This window comes from Nicotiana tomentosiformis, chromosome 8 (genome assembly GCF_000390325.3).
Source record: "Nicotiana tomentosiformis chromosome 8, ASM39032v3, whole genome shotgun sequence".
NCBI classification, from domain to species: Eukaryota; Viridiplantae; Streptophyta; class Magnoliopsida; order Solanales; family Solanaceae; genus Nicotiana; species Nicotiana tomentosiformis.
Window position 1 is genome coordinate 97,093,534 of NC_090819.1, and position 26,455 is coordinate 97,119,988.

Consider the following 26,455-nt stretch of genomic DNA (forward strand, 5'->3'; position numbering starts at 1 on the left):
ATTTTTCATTATGATCTTTCAAAACATTTTAAGATATTTTTAACTACAAAAAACGAACATAACTGAAATTGTAGTTTTTTAAAATAACTAATTTCTATGAAGGTGCTAAATATTGCAAGTAGATTCTCACTCGATAAAAAATCTCACATTGGACCTTCCTGCCTTTCATATATATAGATGTAGAACAATTGAAAAAAGAACTCCCCAAAGGTGAATAACGAAAATCTGCAAGCAATAAATTTTGTATCCTATATGCTAAACAAAAATAGTTTAATTAACGAATACAACTTGGATCAAAACTAGTATTCCAATCAAATTAACCTTGGTTTACTTGTTGATATGCGCAGGCAGGGGTGACAAACAGGCGGGTCGGGTTGGATATGGTCCGGTCAAAAATGGGTAATGTAAAAATCGGATAAATTATCCGATCCGACTCATATTTAATACGGATTAACTGATGAATAATATGGATATCCATATTATCCATGACTTCTTGAATATGATCACTTTTGGGAGAATTCATAATATCTCAAACTTGAGGAGTCCCCAATTTGAGACTTTACAAATATAAAAGTTAAACTCATTAGTTATCTATTTTCTAAGTGAATAATATGATTTTTATTCATATTTGACCCATTTTTAAAAAGTTTATTATTCAATCTATTTTTTAATAAATTATATAGATGGATAACTATTTTCTTTTAACTATTTTGCCATCCAGGTATATCAAATCAATGAAGCGCGACTACCATCTAAAATGCTGAGCAGCCATCATTATTCAGGACGAGACCACCATAAAACACGAATTTTGAGCAATGATAATGGAATTGAACCAAAAAGGCAACATGTTCGTGTCCGTCGAGAAACACGTTGCTTTACCTTGAAATCCAATTTTGATACCAAAGGTGACAACATATAGTATATACCAAGAAGGAACGAAAATAAGTCTTTTGTAGTAGTTTATAGTCACTAGTGTTTACCCCAAAATTAGGTAAAAATTAAATTTGTACGTAGTTTAAAAGATACGTGATTTAATTCAACACGAATAATTAAGAATATCAGATAAATGAATTACAGACAAAATAAATGATTAAACCAATCGCAATGTTATGGTCAAGCCTGATCTTAAACTGAACAACGACCTCGTCTTCGATTGGACCTTCGGTTCGAGCCCAGTCGTGAATGAAGAATAATACATGTGAGCAGAGTTCTTGACAATAGCTAGAAAGTAAAAATAAACTTTTATTGTCTGGAATTGCGTGTTAAAATGTAGGAGAGTTTCAATCCTAGTGAAAGTCTAAAAAAGGTAAAACACTTCTTTTTTCGATAATTACTAATCCTTAATCGACATCGAGCGAGATACGCGCCGTGATATCCGGTTGAGGGCGAGTATCACGGCCCTCTATCGGTCATGCACAATCGTTCACCATGTCTCCCGAGGTCTTCGAACTTATACTTAGCCAGAGGCGCATGGATTTACCATACCAGATGACGGACACATCGTTCACTCTTCATGGGTCTAGATACAAAGGGCCTCTAACCTCGATTATAATCTCGTAGATCCGTGCTCTCCCTCTGTTTTCTCATCGGGAAATCGGGGTAGACATTACCACCGATTTTACCCGTACACAGATAGTCCCCTCATTTTTCGGAGAGTAGGTTTACCGAAATGACGGGAAGCGATAGATGGACCCCGATTCCTTCATTCGTACGTTACAACTGATATGACGGGTTAACGAAACGTTCCATCAGTCGCATCGTTCTGACTTCGGACACATGTCAGCCGTTGGTTGACTGCCCTAGAATGTGAAACGTAACGCATTGATTGTCCTTCCTCTATAAAAGCTCTTACCCTTTTATACTTCTCTACTTTTCGATTCCAAAACTCTTAGACTTACCCTCGAATTCTCTACTTGCCTTTTAACTCCTTCAAATCTTCATATATTGCTCCTTTGGCCTTCATATCCTCATCCTCAACCTTCATACATTTTCTTTGAATCTTCAACCCAGACCTTCATATCCTCATCACATCTTGAAAGCTTCATATCTTTCCTTCAAACCTTTATATTATTTCTTCAAAGCTTTATATTTTTCATATCCCGATGGAAAAAACTTTCAAGTATGTGCCTCAACAAGTCGCTCCTTCATCTTCCAACCCGTCCATAGACGTCGAGGTGACCGTTCCTGAGGTGGCCCAGGAGCCTCCCTTAAGGAGCTTCGTACCTGGGGGCTGCTCTATCGAGAATGATTTCAATATCGAGAAGGCCTCCAGTCAACAGGACCGATGTGAGAGAGCATGGAGGTACATATGCTCCTTTACTGAGAAAACATTGACCACAGTCCCGGTAGACTGTAACTGGAAGGGCAAGGAGGTGGTCGTCCCCGTGCCCAACGACGACATCACCACTCACGTGAAGAGGTACTTAAATGTTTACACTTACCCCTTCACGATCGCCCCGATGGACCCCGTACTCCTCGACTTTTGTAAAACGTACGAGGTCTGCCTTGTGCAGATTTATCTATCATTTTGGAGGATTGTAATCCTCCTATGACATTTCATGAACAACACCGAAGCACCTCGGTTCACCCTCGACCATCTGCTTCGTCTATATAGTCCCTGAATCTTCCACGAAGGGTTGATCAAGCTCGTCTGCCGAGCAAGCAAGGCTCCGTTCTCGAGCATCGACGAGGATCGAGGTCGAGGTTGGTAGGGGAGGTTTGTTTGGGTGAAAATCGAAGACCTCATCCCTTCCGAATTTCTACCTTTCCCGGAGAAGTGGAACGCTTCCCGTAAGTCTTTTCCTTCTTGAGCTTATTTTTCTAATTGCCTGTGTTTGTCGTTGTGCAGCAGTATCCCAAGTTTCCAATGCAGTCCCCCGATTTAAGGAGTGGATCGAGGGGATCTACAAATAGATGCTATACTCCGAGTGCGCTTGGCGCAAGTTCTTGAAGGGGAAATGGGAGGCCCATTCCCATGGTAAGGCTTTTTCCCAACTAGTACCTTCATATTCTTGACTTATACATCTCTAAGTCTTCTTTCTTCCTACAAGTTTGCCTAAGACCACTAAGCTTAGGCCGGTTGACGAGGACTCGTCCTCACTTGCCGAGCCTTCCGTTTCCGGACCGCCTGGGGCTACCACAAAGGAGGAGAAAAAGAAGAAGAAGTCTTAAGGCTCCCCGGACGCCGAGTTAAAGAAGAAGAGGGTGACCACCCAGGTCCAAAAATGTAAAAAGAGCTCCAAGTCCAAGGTACCGGACTCTGATTCCCTCTACCGGCTCACGGATTATCTTGAGGACGACGACCTTGAGTTTATTGCTCATTTAGTCGACCCTCAACGAGGGGGAGCACACGGCAGTCGGGGAAGGTGACCACAAGGTCGATCCCCCTAGCTCAGAAGCTAGAGGGAGAGATGGAGGTCGCCGCCACCCGAGAAGCCGCTCATGTCCTGAATTAGGTAGCTGGTGTCATTTACATAACGGAGATGTCGTCCTATACCGAGTCCATGCTCAAAGAGGCTCAAGAAGGTAAAGAGAAATCAAACGAGATGGTGTTGGGCCCAGATGATGCCCTCAACACGTTCTTCGATGGCATAGACATGGCCGTGTTAGAGGACTTTTCCGAGCTTGGTCACCTGAAGGCCCCAAAAAATGATGTGCCATCGGAAGTGAGCAAACTGAGCTCGAGCTCGAAACTAGTGAAGTTGTTCCCTACCCCGAGATCAGCCAGCTTCAGTGCTTTACCATGAAATCTTTCTTCGGTCCCGCTTGGAGATTAGCCAGCTCAAGTTCGAGCTCAAAGAGCATGTCTGAAAGAAGGACATGTACAGGGCTCTCAGTGAGCAACAAGACGAGGCCCTCAAGGACCTCCCAATTCTCCGAGCCGAGCTGGAAAAGGCTCAAAAGCAAGCCTTATCCATCAATCGGGAGAACGCCGACCTGGATGAGAAGGTAAGGATCTTTGAGGCTAAAAATGAGAAGCTACTCGTGGTGACTAACAACGTAACTTCGCAGGTCCAAGAGAAGGTAGACCTGATTGACCAGCTTCGGGCTGAGATGGACGAGGTCAAGGCCACGACCGAGGTGTGGAAGGGCAGGATGGACCTATGGGTTTCAGAAAAAAAGGCTGCAAATGTGGAGCTGGCATCGGTCAAGGACCATCTCCGGGTGGCAAAGGACAAGGACGACAAGTGGTCTCGGCTAAACGATGAACTCCAAGCACAGTTGAACTCAGCTGTTAGGGAAACGGATTCCCTCGGCCAGGAATATGCCGCGCTGAGGTCCAGGCTGGAGGCAACTTCTATTGATTCCTCCAAAATTGAGGAAATGCTGGCCCAGTATACGACCTATGTGAAGAGAGCCGAGGCCCTCTTAAAGACGAATATTGAGTACGTAAAACGGCTATCCTGAAGAGAGACCTTCGAGGAGGTCCATGCCCGAGGTTTTGACTTGTCGGCCGAGATTGAAGAAGCCAAGAGACTTAAGGCTGAGGTGAAGGAACTCTATGAGCTTGAGAGTCCCGAAGACTCTGAGGATTCAGACGGTTCCAGTGATGAGTCAAGCCCGAGAGAAGACCAGGCGTAAATGCCTTAGTTCTTTTTTTAGTTTTTCCTTGTGTATTTTCTTTTTTGTTTATTTTGAGGTCGTTTTATCGTGCCTTTGTAAATATGTTTTTGGAATATATAAAATTTTCCCCTTTTGGAAACACCGTATCTTTATTTTCCAGCATCTATTTGCAATTTTCTATTTGCGTATCGTTTATAATGCCTTAGCGTAAAATCAAAAGTAGTCTAGAGCATCCGTTCTTCCGAGGCCCGAATGGGGCCCGATTTCGATGGAAACTCTGGATTACTTGTGGCTTCGAATATTCGATAAAACCAAAGGGCTTTAAGATTCTTAACTGTCTCAGACAATGTTTTTGCCGAGGGTAATCTTTTAACAGGTTTCGATTTTATGTAAGGGCCTTACTTTCTGAATACGGACTTCTGATGTCTCCGAGCAGTTTTTAGAGTGGCCGTAGCCTTTCATATTCGGGCACTGCCTAATAAGCTTGATACCTCCGGGATTCGGTAGCCCGGATCATCTGAATTTTTATCGGTCGACAGTCCCCGAGTAGGGGTATCCCGTGGGCTTTAGGATCCAGGATCGAAGAAATGAAGTGCGTAGTAATAAAGTGTAATGGAAGTAGAGATTTTCTTCATTATTTAATGTGCAAGGTACATAATCGGCGGTGCATAAGCCTTGTGCCGTGGTTAGAGTGGACTATGTGGGCACGGTTCGTACGAATGTTTAACCCTTATAATGAATCCTAACCACCAAGCCTTGGCTTTTGACACATAAAATTTTCTTTTCCCTTGCTAAAGATCTTAATCTAGGGGTAATAGCCCCTAGTATTCAAGGCCGAACTTGTGAGGGCTCGAATACTATTGGTTTGATACAAATGATCATCGATTCCGGTTTAAGGCCGGCCTTTAAAACTAAGGTATCACGTTTTACTATTCCCTCATTAAAAACCTTGCCGAATAGCCCAATCATCTACAATTGGTGGTAGGTCCATCCATTCTATCTAGAACCTTAATACGAACTCTTTGAGCATCTCGTTATCCCTTTGTTTGACCTTGAAAAGATCTGATTTTCTATTCTCGACCTTGATGGCTCTGGCATGGGCCTTTACGAAATCATCCATGGTCCCGTTATATTTGGGGATGTCGGGCATCGAAACCTCTTTGGGATCGGCTTTGGTGCCGCGCTTAGAGGAAATGGCTTATGGATAAATTTTTTGGAGTCCGATCCCTTAAATATCGGGGTGCTCCCGGGATCTGATCGACTCTGGAGTTGTATGTTTCCACCTTTTTGTCATTACCCTCAATCTTTTTCTCACCCGACTCTACCCATTTTGTCAACGCTTCGAACGTTTTCATTACCTCGGGGATTACCCCGGGCTAGGCTTCACCCGGTCTCTCGGTAATATTTTCGTCTCTTCTGGTGCTTTCCCTGGATTGTTCGAGCTCGACCCTATTGGGGACGTAGCTTTGATTCTGCATCTATGCTATTTCCACTTATTGAGCTTGCCGCATTTCGAAAATCAGTCGTAGGCTTACCCAATCACCTTGCCTTCGGGTGCTTCTCGAGTTGTTGGTCGGGGTCCCCCGCGAACACTATTTTCAGGATCAATTGGCAAATTGATGTTGATGACCACCTGTGAGTTAATATCGACCGGGTCGGTAGCTGGGACAATGCTGGGATCGGCAGGAAGCACATCATTGCTGGGCACCAAATTATTATTTTTGTTGTGATGGACAGACTCAGCGTCAACGTTCAAGTGATAAGATTGAGAGTATGTTAGGGTGTGTTATGGAGATTCATATCAAATCACAACTATTATCCTTATCCCTACGGTGGGCGCCAAATTGTTTACCCCAAAAATACTTGACAATTAAATTTGTTTGTGGTTTAAATGATACATGGTTTAATTCAACACGAATAATTAAGAATAGTAGATAAATAAATTAAAGAGGACATAAACGATCAAACCAATCGCAATGTTATGATCAAGCTTGATCTTAAATTGAACAGCTACCTCGTCCTTCAAATGGACCCTCGGTTCGAGCCCAGTCGTGAATGAAGAACAGTACAAGTGAGCAGAGTTCTTGACAATATCTAGAAAGTAAAAATAAATTTTTATTGCTTGGAATTGCATGTTACAATGTGTCAGACTAAAGAAAAATTCTCCCTTTATTTAGTAGGGGAATTTTAGTCCTAGTAAAAGTCTAAAAAAAGTAAAAATCATCTTTTTCAGTAATTACTGATCCATAATCGATATCGAACGAGATACGCGCCGTGATATTTGGTTGAGGGCGAGTTTCACGGATCTCTATCAGTCATGCACAACTGTTCACCGTATCTCCCGAGATCTTAGAACTTATACTTGGCCCAGGGCGCGTCACTTTATCAAATCGATGGCGGACACATCGTTTACTCTTCTTGGGTCTCGATACGAAGGGTCTCTAACCTCGATTACAATCTCGTGGATTCGTGCTCTCCCTCCATTTTCTCATCGGGAAATCGGGGTAGACATTGCCTATAATTTTACCCATACGCAAGTAAGAGTTGACAAACTAGAGCTAAAACTCCCTTGATATTTATTTTGGGCACGTTAAATTTGTTAGACATTTGTCCTGATTTTCTTACCATATTTGGTTTTCCTATCTGTTGAAGGAAAGGACAATATATTTACCATAATTGAGTTTTTCTTTGCTTGAAAGAAAATTATGAATCTCCCATATTTTGGCTAGTCCTTTTTCTTATAGGAAAAGATTTGGACTTCTATAAATAGAGGATCCTTGCTTCTCATTCAGCATCATCCACAATGTAGCCATATGGGATTTGAGAGTCGTGTTTAGAGGGGAGAACTTTACGGGACAAGTGTTAGTGTGTCACTTGAATTTGCCTGTTCGTGAGGTTGTTCTCTCGATATTTTGTACTCTCTTTTATATAGTGGATTGCTCATCTCCGTTGTGGACGTAGGTCAATTGACCGAACCACGTTAAATGTTTGTGTCTCTTTTGGTATATTTCCTTTTGTTGTCTGATTTATCATTGTTCATGTTGCTTTACTAACTTCCGCATGACACCTGATTATTTTGATCCAAATAAAATTATCTCCAATTTTAATTCAAGTTTCTAGGACAGACAAGTCCTTTATCTAATTCAACTTTTCAACCTAAAGATAGTTTGTGTCTTCTCTTTATGAACTCTTTTGCGAATCAACTTAATTAAAATTTTGAAATGTATATAAGTTGATCAATGTTTCAGGATTATTAATTTGGTCGATCTGCATGTTTATTCCAAAAATTGTTGTCTGGTTCTCAAATATTAACATTTGCTAAACAAAATAATGGGCTAACAATTGTGTAAATATAATTGGATAAAGTAAACAAAATGTGATTTCTAAAAATAAAAAACCAAACCGAAAAAAATAATTTTGGATTTGTTTTTTTTTTTTTTTTTAAAAGTGACTCCATTACTTGCATTTCAAATGAGTTAGTTTTTGGATATCAAACTAAAAATATTTTAGGAAAACAAAACCGGTCCTATCGTTGTTTTTCACTTGGAACCACAACAGAAACTAACAACATTTTGTTTATAATAATCGATTTTTTTAACATTATCTCTTTTACCCAAATATTTTTTTCCTTAATATTTGAAAATCTCTTATTATTTTTCTCCTTCAAATTATGTTTTGTTTTGTGTTTGGATTACATGAAGGAATAAGGGCTGCTGGTGTTAATTTGTTTTGTATTGGGCCTAGCCCAGTTTATTTATGAGTAGCTTAGTTATCTGATTTGGGAAAAAGAGGCCCAATGTATATATAGGGATATAGACGGAATATTCTAGAGACTTTTGGCATTTTTATCAATTACAGAATAAGAAATATCTTCCTGTTCAATTTTGTAGTTTTTCCTTTTCAATAAGAAATATCTCGGAATATCTTCTAGTTTTTCCTGTTCCTTCAAGCCCCAAATGTAATTTGCCAATTTCTCTTTCAATTCTGTATGCTAACATGGTATCAGAGCGAGGAATCTGATGATTCTCGTCATTCTCTATCTAGTGATGTTACCCTCGTTTGATTTCGTTGAGTTTTTCATCTTCGTCGGAGGTTTCTGATTTCGCCAAAAATTTGTGATTTCTTTGATTTCCGTATAATTTTTAGAAGTTTTGTGTGATTTTCTTCTCCTCTGCTGCCCGAGTTATATTTTCGAGGATAAAAGTTATGATAACCCAAAGGGTCATATTATGTTTTAGAACATGAATTTGCACTCTTAAGTCTTAAAAATCTTATTTTTACCTTTCTTGATTTGCATGCGTAATTCGGGCAGAATTCTGAAAAGTTTTTATGTTAAAAATAAGAATTTATGCCTTAAAAAGTTGATTTTAGATGACTCCGGTCAACAATTTTGGTAAATGGATCCGGATCCTTATTTTGACGGTCCAAGTGGGCCCATATCGAATTATGGGACCTGGGCGTATGCCCGAAATCGAATTCGGAGGTCTCTAGCTCAAGTTATGAATTGTTGATGAAAATTAAAAGTCTGAAAATTAATTATTTTTAAGAATTGATTGATGTTTGGCATTGTTAGTGCCGGGTCCGTATTCTGGTTCCGAAACCTAGTACAGGTTCATTATGATATTTAAGACTCGTCTGTGATATTTGGTGAGAAACGGAGTTGATTTGGCGTGATTCGGACATCCAGTTGAGAAGATAGAAATTTTAAAGTGTTCTTGAGAATTTTATTGGATTTGGTGCTAAATTCGGAGTTCTAGGTGTTATTTTGGCGATTTGATCGCTCGAGCAGGTCCGTATGATATTTTTAGACTTGGTTTGGAGCCCCGAGGGCTCGGGTGAGTTTCGGATAGGCCACGAGATATTTTGGAATTGGGAAATATTTGGTTTTCTGCAGATTTTAGTGTCTGGCATATCCTTCCTCGCGTTCGTGAAGGTCCTCTCGCGAACGCGAGGAGTAAATTGGTAATGTTGAGACTTCTTCTTCGCGAACGCAAAGTGATGGGGGATTTATCCTTCGCGAACGCGAAGCACTTGGGGACCTGGGGAGGGTTGGTCGTTCCTTCATCACGAACGCGAGCAATGGCTCGCGAACGCGAAGGCCAGGGGGAGTAACCATCACGAACGCGAGAAGGGTCTCGCGAACGCGAAGGCTTGGCAGCCAGTACCCTTCGTGAACGCGACAGTGGCCTCGCAAACGCGATGCACACTGTCGCCCAGCGCATAAAACAGAATCAAACACGGGTTTGAGCCATTTCTTCAACATTTTTCAAGAACCAAACGGGTATAGACGATTTTCAAGAGACATTTGCTTTTCCAAAGTGTTGGTAAGTGATTCTAAACTATTTTCTTTCTATTACCCATTATATTTCTTGAATTATCAACCTAAAATCTAGAGTTTTCATGGTAGAATTAGGGGTTAGGGTGGAAACTAGGAATTTCGAAAATTTGGGGATTTAAACCTTAATTTGAGGTTGGATTCCAAAACCAATCATACATTCGGGCTCGGGGGTGAATGGGTAAATGGATTTTGGTCCGAACCTCGAGTTTTAACCAAACGGGTCCGGGATCAATTTTTTCGACTTTTTGGAGGAAAATTTGGGAAATTTAATTTATGCAATATAATTGATTTCTTTAGCAATATTTGAAATTATTGAGTCATTTTTGAATAGATATTTGGAGGTGAATTCCAAAGGAAAAGCTGAGATTGATAATTAAATGGCTTTCGGAGCGAGGTAAGTGTCGTGTCTAACTTTGGCTTGAGGGAATATGTATTATGTATTTATTTGCTACGTGTTTAATTGTTAAATACAATGTATAGGTGAGGTGACAAGCATTTATGCGTCGTTGTCGAGTCATAGCATGCGAGTGAAATTCTATTCTTGTCTAATTTGTAGCCTTAAATTCTACTACCCATGCTTAGCGGGTTATTTGAAATTTTGGGTGACTTATATCTGGTTTCACTGAGATTTGATAACTTTTGAATATTGATTCAAGGTTGAGGTTTCATTGTGCTATTAATTATGGGTAAAATACTGGTTTCTTTATGATACTCCTATCTATCCATTGTTATTGATTCTGTTATTTGTGAGGAGGAGTGTAAAGCAAGAAGGGTGATGCCGTACATGCGTTATTTATATTGTGAGGAAGAGTGTAAAGCACGAAGGGTGATGCCGTGCATGCATTATTTATATTGTGATGAAGAGTGTAAAGCACGAAGGGTGATGCCGTGTATATTATGAGAGGTTTAATGCACAAAGGGTGATATCGTGCCGTTCTATTTATTTATTTGGCGAGATTGAGAGTAAAAGCACGAAGGGTGATACCGTGCCATTCTATTTATTTGTTTGGTGAGGTTGAGAGTAAAAGCACGAAGGGTGATGCCGACAGTTTTTCCTTTGCTGTTTTATTTGCTCAATTTTTTAAGGATTTTCGGTTTAATTCTGTTTTTTCATTATTCTCACCCTTTATATTGTATTCTCCCACTGTATGTCCCTTTCCATTATTTCTGCGTTATTTTTTTATTTATTATTGTTGCCACTAGCATAATTATACTGTTCAGGTTATATGTGGGTGTCTTGTCCTATCCTTGTTACTACTTCGCCGAGGTTAGGCTCGGCACTTACCAGTACATGGGGTCAGTTGTACTGATGCTGCACTCTGCACTTTCTGTGTAGATTTTGGTACCGGATCAGGTTGATCGAGATTTTGCTATTGGTCCGCTGTCCGGAGACTCAAGGTAGATCTGTCGGCGTTCATAGACCTTGAAGTCCCCGTCTATCTTTTATGTCCTACTATTTTCTTTCATTCAAACAGTTATATTTCTTTCAGACTATTACTTGTAGTAAATTCTAGAATGATCGTGAATTGTGACTCTAGATCCGGGTGGTAGTAGTTAATACAGTTCTATAATATTCCACACATATTATATTTCATCTCAGTTAATTATTGTTATTTACTGAATGAAATAAGGAATTGGTTTAATGATTCTCTAACGTTGGCTTGCCTAGAAAGTGAAATGTTAGGTGCTATCACGGTGCCGTCGGTGGGAAATTTAGGGTTGTGACAGTTGGTATCAGAGCCCTAGGTTGCCTAGGTCTCACGATTCACGAGCAAGCTTAGTAGAGTCTGGGGATCGGTACAGAGACGTCTGTGCTTATCTTCCAGAGGCTATGAAGTTTAGGAACTAGTCTCACTTCTATTCTTTTCTGTCGTGCGATTTTGATTTCTCAATACTGATTGAACTCTTCTACTCTTATTCTCTCGTAGATGGAGAGAACATGCACCGCTTCCTCAGCTGAGTAGCAGCCAGAGCCTCCAGTAGCAGCTCCTACACGGGGCAGAGGTCGAGGCCGTGCCAGAGGCTGAGGTAGGGGCAGGGCTCAACCTAGAGCCCGAGCAGCAGCCTCAATAGTGGAGCCTCAGATAGAGCTTGACGAGGAGGTTACAGCCTAGACTGTTCCTACCGGACCAGCTCATGTTCCGGAGGGGTTCATTGCCACCCCAGTACTTCAGGACGCTTTGGTCCGTTTGGTGGGCCTTATGGAGAGTGTGGCCCAGACTGGCACATTTTCTATGGCACCGACAGTTTCTCAGGCTGGAGGAGGAGCCCAGACTCCCACCACTCTAGCTCCGGAGCAGATAGCTCCCCAGTATCAGGCTCCAGCAGCTCAGCCAATCGAATTAGTTTAGCCGGTTATTGCGGCACAAGTCGGAGATGGGCCAGCTATGTCTTCTGAGGCTTTATAGAGATTGGAAAAGTTTATCAAGCTCTTTCCTATTCACTTCAGTGGTGCTCATTCAGAGGATCCCAGGAGTATTTTGACAGCTGTCATGAGGTCCTACGAAACATGGGTATAGTGGAGACCAATTGGGTCGATTTTGCTGCATTTCAGATAACTGGTTCAGCCAAGAAATGGTGGAGAGATTACTTGTTGACCAGACCGGATGGGTCGCCTGCTCTTACTTGGGACCAGTTCTCTCAGCTCTTTATAGAGAAGTTTTTTCCTATCACATTGAGAAAGGAGCGTCGCCGTTAGTTTGAGTGTCTCCAGCAGGGCAGTATGACTGTTACTCAGTATGAGACCCGTTTTGTGGATTTCGCCCATCATGCTATTCTTCTGCTTCCCAGCGAGAGAGAAGGGGTGAGGAGATTTATTGATGGATTTGCTCAGCCTATCAGATTACAGATGGCTAAGGAGACTGGGAGTGAATTTTCTTTTCAGGCGGCTGCTAATGTTGTGAGATGGGTCAACATGGTTCTTACTCAGGGAGGTCAGAGGTCTGACAAGAGACCTCGTCATTCCGGTGAGTTCAGCGGTGCCTCGTTTAGAGGCAGGAGTACTTTTGGTAGAGGCCATCTTCCTAGGCCGTTTCATTTAGCGCTCCAGGCATCCCACGCTGCCTCAGGTGGTCGTGGCCCTTAGATGCATTATTTAGACCAGCTAGCCTACAGTGCACCATCAGCTCCTATTAGTGCACCTCCACTCCAGAGTTATCAGGGTAGTTATTCAGGTCGACAGTGTCAGCTTCAGGGTCAGCAGTCACAACAACCGAAGTTATGTTATACTTGTGGTGATCTGAGGCACATTGCTAGATTTTGCCCTCGGGCAACGGGAAGCGCACAGCATCAGAGTTCTCATGCCATGGTTCCGGCACCAGTTGCTACACCACCTGCTCCGCCAGCCAGAAGTAGGGGTTAGGCAGCCAGAGGTAGAGGCCAGACAGTTAGAGGTGGAGGTCAGGCCGTTAGAGGCGAAGATCAGCCAGTTAGAGGCCATCCCAGGGATGTAGTTCAGGGTGGTGGGGCCCAACCCTGGTATTATGCTTTCCCAGCCATGCTTGAGGCTGAGTCATCTGACACTGTTATCACATGTACTGTTTCAGTTTGCAGTAGAGATGCTTCAGTTCTATTTGATCCGGGATGTACTTACTCCTATGTGTCATCCTATTTTGCTTCCTATGTGGTTGTGCCCCGTGATTCTTTGAGTGCTCCTATGTATGTGTCCACACTAGTGGGAGATTCTATTGTTATAGATCGTGTTTGTCATTCGTGTGTGGTCACCATTGGGAGTCTTGAGACTCGTGTAGATCTTCTACTTCTTGACATGGTTGATTTTGATGTCATACTGGGTATTGATTAGCTGTCACCTTATCATGCTATATTATTTTGTCACTCCAAGATGATGACCTTAGCCTTGCAGGGGTTGCCTCGATTAGAGTGGAGAGGGAATCTTGGCCATTCTGCTAGCAGGGTTATCTCTTATGTGAAGGCTCGGCATATGGTCGAGAAGGGGTGTCTAGCATATTTGGTTTATGTCCGCGATTCTAGTGTGGAGGTTCTTTCCATGGATTCAGTACCGGTTGTTCGTGAGTTTCCAAAGGTGATTCCTGCAGACCTGCCGGGGATGCCACCCGACAACGATATTGATTTTTGCATTGATTTGACTCCGGGCACTCAGCCTATTTCCATTCTGCCATACCGCATGGTCCCGCCACAGTTGAAAGAATTGAAGGAGCAGTTGCAAGATTTTCTTGTTAAGGGCTTCATTAGAACTAGTGTCTCGCCCTGGGGGTGCACCTGTGTTGTTTGTGAAGAAGAAAGATGAATCGATGAGGATGTGTATAGATTATCGACAGTTGAACAAAGTCACCATCAAGAACAAGTATCCATTGCCGAGGATTGATGATTTATTTGATAAGCTTCAGGGTGCCAAGGTGTTTTCAAAGATTGATTTTAGATCTATCTACCATCAATTGAGGATTAGGGCATCCAATGTTCCTAAGACAGCCTTTCGGACTCGGTATGGGCATTATGAGTTTCTAGTGATGTCATTTGGGCTGACAAATGCCCTAGCAGCATTCATGGATTTGATGAACCGGGTGTGCAAACCCTACTTGGATTCCTTTGTGGTTGTGTTTATTGATGATATCTTGATCTATTCTCACAGTCGAGAGGAGCATGAGCAGCACCTTCGGATCATTTTTCAGATTCTAAAAGACAACCGGTTATATGCTAAGTTCTCAAAATGCGAGTTTTGGTTGAGTTCAGTTGCTTTCTTGGGTCACGTTGTATCAGCAGAGGGTATTCAGGTAGATACTAAGAAAATTGAGGTAGTTCAGAACTGGCCTAGACCCACATCAGCTATAGAGATCCGTAATTTCATGGGTTTGGCGGGCTATTACCGTCGATTTGTGGAGGGGTTTTCATCCATAGCAGCCCTATTGATCAGATTGACCTAGAAGGGTGCCCCGTTCAGGTGGTCAGACGAGTGTGAAGCGAGCTTTCAGAAGCTCAAGACTGCTTTGACTATGACACCGGTATTGGTGTTACCCACTGGTTCAGAATATTATACAGTATATTGTGATGCATCCCGTATTAGTCTGGGTGCGGTATTGTTGCAGGGTGGCAAGGTTATTGCATATGCTTCGCGGCAGCTGAAGGTTCATGAGAAGAATTACCCTGTTCATGATCTAGAGCTGGCAGCCATTGTTCACGCGTTGAATATTTGGAGACACTATCTTTACGGCATGCCATGTGAGGTATTCACTGATCATCGGAGCTTGCAGTATTTGTTCAAGCAGAAGGAACTCAATTTGAGGCAAAGAAGGTGGTTGGAGCTATTGAAAGACTATGATATCACCATATTGTATCATTCCGGGAAGGCCATTGTGGTGGCCGATGCTTTAAGTAGAAAGTCAGTCAGTATGGGTAGCCTTCCATATATTCCAGTTAGTGAGAGACCGCTTACATTGGATGTTCAAGCCCTGGCCAACCAGTTCGTGAGGTTAGATGTTTCTGAGCCCAGTCGTGTCCTAGCTTGTACAGTTGCTTGGTCTTCTTTGTTTGAGCGCATCAGAGATCGGCAGGATGGCGATCTTCATTAACTTGTCCTTAGAGACACAGTGCAGCACGGTGGTTCCAAGCAGGTTACTATTTGAGATGACTGAGTTTTAAGGATGTAGGGTCGTATTTATGTGCCTAATGTGGATGGGCTTTGTGAGTTGATCCTTGAGGAGGCTCACAGTTCTCAGTATTCTATTCACCCGGGCGCTGCCAAGATGTATCAGGACCTACGGCAGCATTATTGGTGGAGGAGGATAAAGAAAGATATAGTTGCTTACGTGGATCGGTGCTTGAATTGTCAGCAAGTGAAATATGAGCATCAGAGACCCGGTGGTTTGCTTCAGCAGATGGAGATTCCTGAGTGGAATGCTTCAGCAGATAGAGATTCCTGAGTGGAAGTAGGAGCATATCACTATGGACTTTGTTGTTGGACTCCCACAGACTCAGAGGAAGTTCGACGCCGTGTGGGTTATTATGAATAGGCTGACTAAGTCAGCGCACTTCATTCATGTGGCAGTTACCTATTCCTCGGAGCGGTTAGCAGAGATTTATATTCGGGAGATCGTCCGTCTTCACGGTGTGCCCGTGTCTATCATTTCTGATCGAGGTACACAGTTTTTCTCGCACTTTTGGAGGGCAGTACAACGTGAGTTAGTTACGTGGGTTGAGTTGAGCATATCATTCCATCCTCAGACGGACGGGCAGTCCGAGCGTACTATTCAGATCTTGGAGGATATGCTCCGCGCTTGTGTCATAGACTTTGGAGATTCTTGGGATTAGTTCTTTCCCCTTGAAGAGTTTGCCTACAACAACAATTACCAATCGAGCATTCAGATGGCTCCCTTTGAGACATTATATGTTAGGCGGTTCCGGTCGCCAGTTGGATGGTTCGAGCCGGGAAAGGCTCGGTTGTTGGGCATAGACTTAGTATAGGATGCCTTAGATAAGGTCAAGATTATTCATGATCGACTTCGAACAGATCGGTCAAATCAGAAGATTTATGCCGACTGTAGAGTTCGTGATGTTGCATTCATGGTCAGAGAGAGAGTGTTACTTCGGGTATCACCCATGAAGGGTGTAATGAGGTTCGGAAAGAAGGGCAAGTTAAGCCCTAGGTATATCGGGCCTTTTGAGATTCTGGAGAGAGTGAGAGAGGTGGCTTACAAGCTTGCATTGCCACCTAGTTTAGCAGTTGTTCATCTGGTATTCCATGTGTCCATGCTTCGAAAGTATCACGGTGATCCGTCCCATGTGATAGATTTCAACTCTGCCCAGTTGGATAAGGATTTGACTTACGAGGAGGAGCCAGTGGCTATTTTAGCCCGGCAAATTTGCCAGTTGAGATCAAAGAGTTACCCTTCAGTTCGAGTGCAGTGGAGAGGTCAGCCTATTAAGGCAGCTACTTGGGAGTCCGAGTCTGATATGCGGAGTAGATATCCCCACCTTTTCACCAGCCCAGGTACTTTTCTATGTCCGTTCGAGGACGAACGATTGTTTTAGAGGTGGAGAATGTGATGACCCAAAGGGTCATCTTATGTTTTAGAACTTGAATCTTCACTCTTAAGCCTTAAAGATCTCATTTTTACCCTCCTCGATTTGCGTGTACAGTCCGGCAGTTTTCCAGAAAATCTTTTATAATGAAAATTGATGAAAATAAGAATTTATGCCTTAAAAAATTAATTTTAGTTGACTCCTGTCAACATTTTTGGTAAATGGGCCCGAATCATTGTTTTGACGGTCCCGGTGGGTCCGTATCGAATTATGGGACCTGGGCGTATGCCGAAATCGAATTCGGAGATCCCTAGCTCAAGTTATGAATTTTTGATGAAAATTAAAAGTCTGAAAATTAATTGTTTTTAAGAATTGATTGATGTTTGGCATTGTTAGTGCCGGATTTGTATTCTGGTTCCGGAACCCGGTATAGGTTCATTATGATATTTAAGACTCGTCTGTGAAATTTGGTGACAAACGAAGTTGACTTGACGTGATTCGGACGTCCAGCTGAGAAGATAGAAATTTTAAAGTGTTCTTGAGAATTTTATTTGATTTGGTGCTAAATTCGGAGTTCTAGGTGTTATTTTGGCGATTTGATCGCGCGAGCAGGTCCGTATGAGGTTTTAGAATTTTGTGCATGTTTGGTTTGGATCCCCGAGGGCTCAGGTGAGTTTCGGATAGGCCACGACATGTTTTGGACTTGGGAAAACTCTTGTTTTCTACAGATTCTGGTGTCTGGCATATCCTTCTTCGTGTTGGTCCTCTCGCGAACGCGAAGTGTAAACTGGTGAGGCTGGGACTTCTTCTTCGCGAACGCGAAAGCCTGGTCGCGAACGCGAAGTGATGGGGGATTTACCCTTCGCGAACGTGACCGGCTCATCGCGAACGCGGAGCACTTGAGGACCTGGGTGAGGGTTGGTCGTTCCTTCATCACGAACACGAGCAATGGCTTGCGAACGCGAAGGCCAGAGGGGAGTAACCATCGCGAACGTGAGAAGGGTCTCGCGAACGCGAAGGCTTGGCAGCCAGTACCCTTCACGAACGCGACAGTGGCCTCGCGAACGCGATGCACACTGTCGCCCAGTGCATAAAATAGAATCAAACACGAGTTTAAGCCATTTCTTCAACATTTTTCAAGAACCAAACGGGTAGAGGCGATTTTCAAGAGTCATTTTCTTTCACAAAGTATTGATAAGTGATTCTAAACCATTTTCTTTCAATTACCCATTACATTTTGTGAATTATCAACCTAAAATCTAGAGTTTTCATGGTAGAATTAAGGGTTAGGGTGAAAACTAGAAATTTCGAAAATTTGGGGATTTAGACCTCAATTTTAGGTCAAATTCCAAAACCAATTATATATTCGGGTTCGGGGGTGAATGGATAAATGAAATTTGGTCCGAACCTTGGGTTTTGACCAAGCGGGCCCGAGGTCGATTTTTACGACTTTTTGGAGGAAAATTTGGGAAATTTAATTTATTCAATATAATTGATTTCTTTAGCAATATTTGAAATTATTGAGTCATTTTTGAATAGATGCGAGTGGTTTCGAGGTGAATTCCAAAGAAAAAGCTGTGATTGAGAATTAAGTGGCCTTCGGAGCGAGGTAAGTGTAGTGTCTAACTTTGGCTTGAGGGAATAGGTATTATGTGTTTATTTGCTACGTGTTTGGTTGTTAAATACGATGTATAGGTGATGTGACAAGCATCTATACATCGTTGTCAAGTCATAGCATGTGAGTGATTCTATTCTTGTCTATTTTGTAGCCTTAAATTCTACTATCCATGCTTAGCGGGTTATTTGAAATGTTGGGTGACTTATATCTGGTTTCACTGAGATTTGGTAACTTTCGAATATAGATTCAAGGTTGAGGTTTCATTGTGCTATTGATTATGGGTAAAATACTGGTTTCTTTGTGATACTCCTATCTATCCGTTGTTATTGATTCTGTGATTTGTGAGGAGGAGTGTAAAGCACGAAGGGTGATGCCGTGCATAAATTATTTAAATTGTGAGGAAGAGTGTAAAGCACGAAGGGTGATGTCGTGCATGCATTATTTATATTGTGATGAAGAGTGTAAAGCACGAAGGGTGATGCTGTGTATATTATGAAAGGTTTAATGCACTAAGGGTGATGCCGTGCCGTTCTATTTATTTATTTGGCGAGATTGAGAGTAAAAGCATGAAGGGTGATGCCGTGCCGTTCTATTTATTTATTTGGTAAGGTTGAGAGTAAAAGTACGAAGGGTGATGCTGTGCAGTTTTTCCTTTGCTGTTTTATTTGCTCAATTTGTTTAAGGATTTTTGGTTTAATTCTGTCTTTTCATTATTCTTACTCTTTATATTGTATTCCCCCACTGTATGTCCCTTTCCATTATGTCTGCGTTATTTTTTTATTTACTGTGTTTGCCACTAGCATAATTATACTGTTCAGGTTATATGTGGGTGTCTTGTCCTAGCCTCGTCACTACTTCGCCGAGATTAGGCTCAGCCCTTATCAGTACATGGGGTCAGTTGTTCTGATGCTACACTATACACTTTCTATGCAGATTTTGGTACCGGCTCAGGTTGATCAAGATTTTTCTATTGGTCCGTTATCCGAAGACTCAAGGTAGATCTGTCAGCGTTCACAGACCTTGAAGTCCCCGTCTATCTTTTATGTCCTACTCTTTTCTTTCATTCAAACAGTTGTATTTCTTTCAGACTATTACTTGTAGTAAATTCTAGAATGCTCGTGAATTGTGACTCCAGATCCAGGTGGTAGTAGTTAATAAAGTTCTATAATATTCCGCACATATTATATTTCATCTTAGTTAATTATTGTTGTTTACTGAATGAAATAAGGAGTTGGTTTAATGATTCTCTAACATTATCTTGCCTAGAAATTGAATTGTTAGGCGCTATCACGGTCCTGTCGGTGAGAAATTTTGGATTATGACAAGAGCTTTTGTGTTCACTCAGTTTTATCGTCTCAATTTCACCGGACCTAAAGTCGATTTCTGTTGCAATTTTCTTATCAAGGCCTTTACTTCTTCAGGTTGCAAAGAAGTATGTATATTCGTTCTCTGTCTAACTTGTTTCATGCGTAGTTGTGTATATTGTTGTACTGTTTACGGTGTAGACTCTTTCATTTTTTGATCAATTCACTTGCTACCATGGTTAATTCTGTTTCTGAAACATATTCGTCTTCTACGTACACTCCTGAGCCTTCTAGCTCATTGCTTCTCCTTCCTTCTGATGTCCCTGGTATATACCTTGTTCCTGTGCAATTCTCGGGAACTGGATTTAGAAGATGGAGACATAGTATGATCGTGTCGTTATCTGTAAGAAATAAGATAGGGTTTATTGATGGGTCTTGTGCTAAACCTGCCGAGAATTCTCCTCAATATAGGTAGTGGTATATGTGTAATAACATGGTTATATCATGGTTGACTAGCTCATTATCACAGGATATAGCTGAGAGTGTGCAGTATTCTAGGAATGTTGAAAGTATCTGGATGCAATTGAATTATAGATATGGGAGTGTTAATAGAACCAAAGTTTTTGAAATAAAGAGAAACTTGCTTCTACTTTCCAAGGGTCTCTCGTTATTACTTCGTATTTCAACAAACTTAAACAATTATGGGATGAATTGGGGATTATGTGCAGTAGTCATGCAAATTCTTGGGTTTGTGCTGCTAAGGTGGGTCTCCAAAAGGAGAAGGAAGAGGACAAGGTCGATCAATTCCTCATGGGTCTCAATGAGGTTTATATAGGCATTAGAAGCAACATTTTGATGATACAAGCAATTTTCATCCCTTGATACTGTCTATAACATCCTGTTGCAAGATGCGAATCAGAGACACATTACCCCAACACTCAGTTCAACTTAGAAATAGCTTCTTTTAATGCAAATTTCAACAAGCCTTCTTCTCAATTTCCGCCTCAAAAGCAATATACACAAAGAGTCAATTTTGATCAAAGTGACCAGAAGGTGAACTTTGATCAAACCAAGGTTTCTCTGTGTTGCAAGTATTGCAAAAAACCCGATCACACAATTGAAAAATGTTACAAATTACATGAATTTCCTCCAAATTTTAAATTTAAAAAGGGGCAGTCTAAAAGATTTGGTATTGCTATAAATGTTGCGGGGCAGTCTCCCGGGATCTCTGAATCTCTTTCATCATATTCTTCACCTGGGCAAGACTCTTTGGTTCCTGGCCTGACCGAGGAGCAGTATTTTCAGTTGATGAACCTGCTCCAACAGTCTACACTGGGTGAATCTAGTTCTCAGCCAATTCTCATGGGCTGTGCCAATTTTACTGGTAGTAATTCTTCTTTGCCTGTGTATTTGAATGGTAGTTCTACTGTACGCATGTTAACTAGTGTAGTTGGAAGAGTTTGGACAGTGAATTCTGGGACAACTGACCATATGAATTCTAACAAAAATCTTCTTTTTAATATCACACCTCTTCCTGTCCCTTATCTAATTTCTCCGCCTGATGGTTACAAGGTTAAGGTTACCTGCACAGGTTCTTTAACTTTGTTTCCATCCTTTACCCTTGATCATGTCTTGTACATTCTTACTTTCCATCATAATTTAATTTCTGTGTTAGCAAACTGATTATCCAATTAAATTATAATGTGCTATTTCTTTTTTTTCATGTATACTTCTACATGCCCATTCTATAAAGAAGCTTCTGGAGCTTGGTAGTATGGACCAAGGACTATACATGCTCTACCTTAATCATTTTTCTCCTTCTGAACACTCCAATTCTGTTGTCTCTGATAGTTCCGTTTATGCTTTTAATAATGTGGTACAAAGTGCAGATTTTTCATTGCATGCAAATGAGCCAGTTATGAATTCAAATTTTTTGCTCCTTTATCATCTTGTATTGTTCAACAAACTATGAATAAAAATGATGTTCTTTGGCATCATAGATTAGGACATGTTCATTTTGTGCAAATAAAAAATATACCTTGTATTTCCAATGACCTGTCAGCTAAACAATCCTTTACATATCATATTTTTCCCTTGGCTAGACAACCTAGGTTACCTTTCCCAGATAGCTCTTTTCAGTCTATTTTCTAGTTTCAACTTATTCATGTTGATACTTGGGGACCTTACCACACTCATACATATTCTGGAGCTAAGTACTTTATCACCATAGTTGATGAATATAGCAGAGCAACATGTACACATTTATTGCACTCTAAAAGCTATGCATTTTCCTTGATTAAAGCATTTAAAGCCATGGTGAAAACCCAATTTTAACTTTCTATTCAAAATAAAAGAAGTGATAATGTTTTATAGCTTGGATCTTCTACCTCAGCCACCCAATATTTTTCTCATAATGGGATAATCCATCAAATCACTTGTCCACACACACCACAACAGATAGGTGTGGTTGAGAGAAAATATAGACACCTACTTGAAACTTCAAGAGCTTTGCTGCTTCAATCCAATCTTCCTATGAAATTTTGGGGAGAATGTGTTTTGACAACAACTTGCCTTATTAATAGGTTTTTATCTTCACTTTTATCAAAAAGAATCCCTTTTGAATTATTGTATGGTCATCCTCCTTCTTATACTTATTTAAAGCTTTTTAGTTGTCTCTGTTATGCTACAGTCCCCAAGTATCACGGGGATAAGTTTTACCCTAGAGCTTTCTCTTGTGTGTTTATTGGGTATCCTTTTGTCAAGAAGGGGTACACGTTATACTATTTGCAAATTAAGTCTGTTTTGTTTTCAAGAGATGTTGTGTTTCATGAATCTGTGTTTCCTTACAAGATTTCCTCTCCTGCTCCTGCTACTTCTCCTTCTCCTTCTCTTCCTTTGTTCTATGATAATTCTCCCACTGTTTTTGTCCCTACTTCTGCTACTTCTTCACCTTCTGATATATCTATAACTTCTTCTGATGCCTTTGTACCTCCTTCTTCCTCAACTGATAATGTGTTACTCCCTCCTTCTGAGCTTAGGAAAGTACCAGATCCCATCAACTTCCTTCCCATTTGCAAGACTATGTTGTTAACCTTCCTCCTTCTATTTCTTGCTCCACCACTACCTCTATTTTCACTGCACAATATGTTGTAGTGGAGCCTTATTCATACACTCAGGTTGCTGCCATCCATGTTTGGCAATAAGCAATGAGACAAGAATTTGAGGCTCTAGAGGCAAATCACACTTGGAAAATTGTTAAGCTTCCTATTGGTAAGAAGCCCATAGGCACTAAGTGGGTGTATAAAATAAAATATAAAGCTGATGGTAGTGTGGAAAGATATAAGGCGAGATTAGTGGTTTGAGGTAACACTCAAGTAGAGGGGATTAATTTCAATGAAACCTTCTCTCCTATGGTTAAAATGTGTACTCTCAGATGTTTAGTTGCTATTGCAGTTAAAAAAATAGTGGCCTTGCCTTTTTACACGAGGATTTAGATGAGGAGGTTTATATGAAAAAGAGGCCCAATGTATATATAGGGATAGAGACAGAATATTCTGAAGACTTTGCATTTTTGATCGATTACAGAATAAGAAATATCTTCTCTCTAGCTTTTCCTGTTCCTTCAAGCCATAGGTGTGTAATTTGCCATTTTCTCTTTCAATTTCGTATGCTAACATTTTTGCTACAATTTCCTTCACTTGTGATTTTCTTTAATATAAAGTTGCGAGGGAAAAGCCTTTACAATTGGAATGTCTCAATGCTGAGGTGAGCTATGTGCTAATAACGTGCAACATAAGGGATTTTAGGGTTTAAAACTTGCGATAGCAAATCAACCACACTTTGAATCTTCCTTGCATAACTATCAGCTGAATGAATGAGAAGTAGAAGATTGAAAGGATCTGAACAAATAACGACTATTTAAAATTTTGAACAAATTAAGTAGGCGTTTGGACATAAAAATTATAATTTTTGAAAAACAAAATGTGCTATTTGAAGTTAAGTTGAAAAATAGTATTTGAAATTTGGAATTATGTTTGGACATGCATTTCACTTAAAAAATGTTGCAGTTTTGTGAGTGGGGAAAAGAATTCTGAAAATTTTGAAAAAGTGATTTTTTGAAAAACTTATTTTCGAAATTTTTTCAAAAACTTGTAAAATTGTAGGGACAAACATATATTTGAATTTTTTTTATGGACAAACATATTTTTTTATAAAAAAATTGAAAAAAAGGAAAAAGAATTTATGGACGTACAAACGGGGCCTAAGTTATATATAAAAATTGCAAACCATTCCTATTCAAATTGACTCTCTTCAAGCAAAGGGTTCTTATAGCAAACAAAAATTTAGGAGTAAGAATTTATAACAAATTTAGTTGACTTGAAAATCCAAATTATTTGGCAGGCTTGACATCTTTTTCTTTTCCCTTTTTTTTTTTTCTTCTTTTGACTTTGGGGCTTGGCGTCCCGCAAATAGTCTTAGATGGTCAATTCTAAATAGAAAGATTTTTAATAACCAAACAAACTAACAGATTTGTGAAAATAGAAAAGTTAGATATTTCTTGGACAGAAAAATATATTGATAAGAATAAAATTAATTTTCGTATACTTCCTTATCCCAAATTGTTGACTGAACAACGAGAAATGGATAATGTAACATATTAATTCTTGAAGATATGAGTCCTGGTTAGATTGGAAGTCCAAGCAAGTCAATCCTTTGTCCAACCGCCAACGTAACGTTATTCTCCAAGTGGAATTAATATTACAACGGCACCACATGTCTAACAAATTTAAATGTATAATTGATTTCAAAGTTCTATTACTAGCCAAAATTTTTATTATTACAATTTTATCCAACATTAATTGTATATTTGAAATAATAATTTAAGATTATTTTGGTTTATTAATATTGTATTCGCGCTTTTATAATATAAAATGAGACAAATGAATTGATATTTGAATTCACAATGAAAACTACTGTTGGACCTGTAGTTTTTGGGATAGAGAAAGTACATATAGAATTACACTATGAGGCTTTCCTTTTAAAATTTTCATCAAACTTTCGTGCATATTTAGGATAGGAAATGAGAAATATATGTTTAGTTGATGCTACATAAATAGGTATCGGTATCTGACTGGAAGATCATTTCTCAATGTTTAGTTAATTTTATATATGATACGTTTTCCCTCATTTTATGGTTACATTTCTTGTTATTTGAATAGCAAAGGAATGTTTACACAAATAGCCGGTCATATCCATTGTTTAGTATTTTAAGCATATATATATAGATTATACATTAGTTATACACGATTATCTATCTATCTATCTATCTATCTATCTATATCTATATTTATACTATATTAAAAGCACGAACGACCTTAGTGAAATATTGTTCGTTTTTTTACCCTTTAAAAATAGAGTTTATACTGAATAAAATAGTCATTTTATTAATTTTCTAATATTTAGAATTTTGAAATCAACTAAACTTTATATTTTATAGTAAGAAATCTCAAAATGTAGGACATTTAAATCAACTAAAATTTTTCTTTTATAATTCAAAATCCTAATATTTAGGACCAAATATAACAACTAATTTTGACGTTGAACTACGTTTTAGGAATTCAAATTCTCAATGTTTTAATACCTAACCACTAACATTAGATTTGTATTCAAGACATTAAAGTCAAAAAATGAAGAACCGCTGTTACTTTTTAATTTGAAGAAAAGAAATACCATTATTGGTTCTTTCATCTATTTTTTTATCCAGTACTATTGATTATTCTAAAAGTAAAGTTAGATGGGGAATTAGTGTTAAAATAAGCCAATATACAATTAATATGAAGAATTAATTTCTACTCCCTCTGTCTCAAATTATTTATCGTAATGTCTAAAAATAGATGTTTTAATTATTTATCATTTTAGAAGTTCAAGATAATTTTTTTATTTTTTTTTATTTTATCCTTAGTAGTAATTATTCTTGAAGATGAAGATGGCACATAAATAAAGTAAAATGTTCAATGAAGAGAAATTATATTAAAGACATAAATAAGGTAAATAGTCAAAAATATATTCTAATTAATATTTTCTTTAAAGACGTGTAAAAGAGAAATACGATAAATAATTTAAGAAGGAGGAAATATTTTTTAGTAATCAAGACTCAAGAGACTTTAAATAGGTAAAAATATGATTGAATTATTAGAGTTATGAAATATTTAGTTTAACAACAAAAATGTAACTCAAACCAAATAAATAACGGGAAATATTAAAAATCCCATCAATTGGTGTTACGACCCGAAACTCAACTTGTCGTGATGGCGCATATCGCTATACTAGGCAAGCCAACAACTCACAAATATAGACATGTTTAATTCAAAATATACTGAAATAGATTTCAAGTAAATAAAATCTCATATAAACTGGATGAAAACACTGTAACTCAATACAATTTTTTTCCAAAATTCGGGTGTCACGGAGTATATGGGCATCTATACAATAATATGGTATGACAACCGAAACATTGTCTAGAAAAGTAGAACAGTATAAACAAAACTAAGAAATAAAGGAGGAGAGTCAGGGTTTGTGGACGCCAAGGCAGTTACCTCGAAAATCTCCGACTGAGAAGCTCCAGAAATCCGCAAC

At 39.7% G+C, this 26,455-nt stretch overlaps 1 long non-coding RNA gene across 5 annotated transcripts in view; it reads left to right on the top strand.

The window, feature by feature from the left end:
- The window catches only part of LOC138896910 (uncharacterized), a 35,063-nt gene extending 15,378 nt beyond the window's left edge, over positions 1-19,685 (top strand). Inside the window, exons 2-5 of one of the 5 annotated variants that reach the window (XR_011410481.1) lie at positions 722-905; positions 10,233-10,295; positions 11,238-11,299; positions 19,449-19,685. This is a non-coding gene — a long non-coding RNA (uncharacterized lncRNA). Of the gene's footprint in view, positions 1-721; positions 943-10,232; positions 10,296-11,237; positions 11,462-19,448 lie in introns of those variants that run through there. The other 4 variants (XR_011410482.1, XR_011410479.1, XR_011410480.1 and 1 more) reach the window with 4 other exon arrangements.
- The last annotated feature ends 6,770 nt before the right edge of the window (positions 19,686-26,455 follow it).